This window comes from Halictus rubicundus, unplaced genomic scaffold, assembly GCF_050948215.1.
Source record: "Halictus rubicundus isolate RS-2024b unplaced genomic scaffold, iyHalRubi1_principal scaffold0610, whole genome shotgun sequence".
NCBI classification, from domain to species: Eukaryota; Metazoa; Arthropoda; class Insecta; order Hymenoptera; family Halictidae; genus Halictus; species Halictus rubicundus.
In genome coordinates this window covers 10,001-12,500 of record NW_027489151.1, presented here as the reverse complement: position 1 = coordinate 12,500, position 2,500 = coordinate 10,001, and the positions used below count along the sequence as shown (strand labels likewise).

The 2,500-nt window shown below is 49.0% G+C and overlaps 2 non-coding genes across 2 annotated transcripts in view; both read right to left on the bottom strand.

The window, feature by feature from the left end:
• Nucleotides 1-360: 360 nt before the first annotated feature.
• Nucleotides 361-515, bottom strand: LOC143364504 (5.8S ribosomal RNA). Its single transcript, XR_013084158.1, has one exon. It is a non-coding gene; the product is annotated as a 5.8S ribosomal RNA (ribosomal RNA).
• Nucleotides 516-2,467: 1,952 nt separating this feature from the next.
• Nucleotides 2,468-2,500, bottom strand: part of LOC143364512 (small subunit ribosomal RNA) — a 1,919-nt gene continuing 1,886 nt past the window's right edge. The window contains exon 1 of the ribosomal RNA XR_013084162.1: nt 2,468-2,500. This exon is cut by the window's right edge and continues 1,886 nt beyond it. This is a non-coding gene — a ribosomal RNA (small subunit ribosomal RNA).

The following is a 2,500-nucleotide window of genomic DNA, read 5'->3' as shown; positions in this document are numbered from 1 at the left end:
TTCCGCAATGCGAATCGTTCCAGAGAGAGAGGAGAGAGAGATTTCGATCGTCGGAGCGGTGTTCACGGGCGGTCGTATTGAAAATACGACTCACGACGCCGCAAAACACTCACGCAAGTCCGAATGTGATACCCATTCCTATTTCCTTCTTCTCACGAAGACCGTTAGACGCAATGTAAAATTTGCAATTTTCACAGAACCGCGTCAAACGCCGACGAAACGTCCATCGTTCGCTCGTACGTAGCATCTTTGCAACCCGACTCAGAAACGCTCTTTGCGCCCTCCACAAAATTCGACATGGAGAGGTAAGCGACGGCGGGGACTTACAAGAGCAACGCAAGCAGTATTTGGTTACGTAAACGACCCTCAGCCAGGCGTGGTCCAGGAATTGTATCCGTGGACCGCAATGTGCGTTCGAAATGTCGATGTTCATGTGTCCTGCAGTTCACACGTTGACGCGCAATTAGCTGCGTTCTTCATCGACCCACGAGCCAAGTGATCCACCGTTCAGGGTAATCGTATAATTTGATTTATAATCAATATATAATTATGTCTCTTGTTCTGCGGTTCATAAGAACGCCGATACCTGAAAGCTCCAACCAGCGCGCGAAGGAGATTCAGGCGTCGTTTTTAAGGACGACACACGATCGTCCGTAGAAACGGAAACCGTCGCGAGTACGCGATTGCAATGCGCACACGTATCCGACGGCCGGGCGGAAAATACATTGAAAAACCTTTAAAGTGGAAAACACAGGAGGAGAATTCAGAAAACGACGGGGATCATAGACAACCCGATACTGGATCCCGACACTTCTCCTCCTCCTCTCTCTTATTGGAGAATGAACTCGATAACTAACGGACTTCACAGCCGGCTCTGGCCGTGCGCGATCGTTCGTCCCAAGCTCTTGTGCACTGTATTATCGCCACACAGAGAGTAGAGTGTCAGAATCGCACACAGCTTTACGCGAGCTACGCAGCCGGTCCTCTCGAAACACATTTCCAATTGTGCACGGAGAACGATTATTCGATACTAGCGGACTTCACAGCCGGCTCTGGCCGTGCGCGATCGTTCGTCCCAAGCTCTTGTGCACTGTATTATCGCCACACAGAGAGTAGAGTGTCAGAATCGCACACAGCTTTACGCGAGCTACGCAGCCGGTCCTCTCGAAACACATTTCCAATTGTGCACGGAGAAAGATTATTCGATACTAGCGGACTTCACAGCCGGCTCTGGCCGTGCGCGATCGTTCGTCCCAAGCTCTTGTGCACTGTATTATCGCCACACAGAGAGTAGAGTGTCAGAATCGCACACAGCTTTACGCGAGCTACGCAGCCGGTCCTCTCGAATATACGTGTTCGTCAACGAACACGCATGCGGCGACGTTTTGTGCTCTATGTCATACGCGAACTCGATAAATAGAGCGGGACTCACAGCCGGCTCTGGCAGCGGTCATTCGTCCCACGCTCGTGTGTGCGCTATCGCCACACAGAGTAGGGTGTCAGACTCACGCAGCTTTAAAAGCGAGCTTCACAGCCGGTCCTTCTCTCATCCTATTCCTCGACGTTCGTGACAGAACACAACGCGTTCACCGCAAGTTTTCCACAGGTACCCTGTTGTTGTCCTCTCTTTCTCTAGAGGAGAGACAACACCACCGTTTCCAATGGACGTATCTCGGACACCACAGGCGAAGACCGAGGAAGCGCGATATGTGGATTCGAATCGACGCTTACATCCCTGTTCTTGCGACCGTAATTGTCCATATAATTGTCGGAGAGCCTACACACAGGCAGACCAATGGCGTATATTATAGTATACACGTCTCTTTGACACGAGGTATTTTTATCAAAGAGAACACGATCCATCAGGTGGCGGGTGAAAAACATCGATTCGTAACGACGGGTATTTCTATATTCGTGGTTAAGCTATAACATTCAGCGTCCGACGGGAAACCGCACCCTATTGATCGTTCGAGTTTGCAATGTGAACGTCGGTGACGATTCCCGAAGACCCGAAGTACAGCTCTTCGCACTCACTCCCCAATACAAGTAAACGATGCGATGCTCCACCTTCACGCAAGCACCCTCTGTTTCATTCTCATTGAGATCTTTCGTCCCATTGTCGAAAGAGTGCATATATTATATATTGCCGTGTTTGTGCACAAATGGTCTGGCGGGCTCTCTGCGCCTTAATTTTGGACGGGAGAATCGTACGCTTTGAGTAACTATGTACTCCATGCGTAACTATGACCTCCACACGTAAGCCGTTGCATGGGGAGTAGTTCGTCGCTATACACATCCCCTACTCCCCTTTTTCTTTATTTTCTCATCATACGATGATTACACAGGAGAGTGAATTCCTTTTATTATAACCTTGTACTCTCCTGTTGGTCTTTTCTGTGTGCTTTTAAAGCATTTTTGTATGTATATATATATATATATTCATGGATCTGGCAGATGTTTGAAATTGTAATGATCCTTCCGCAGGTTCACCTACGGAAAC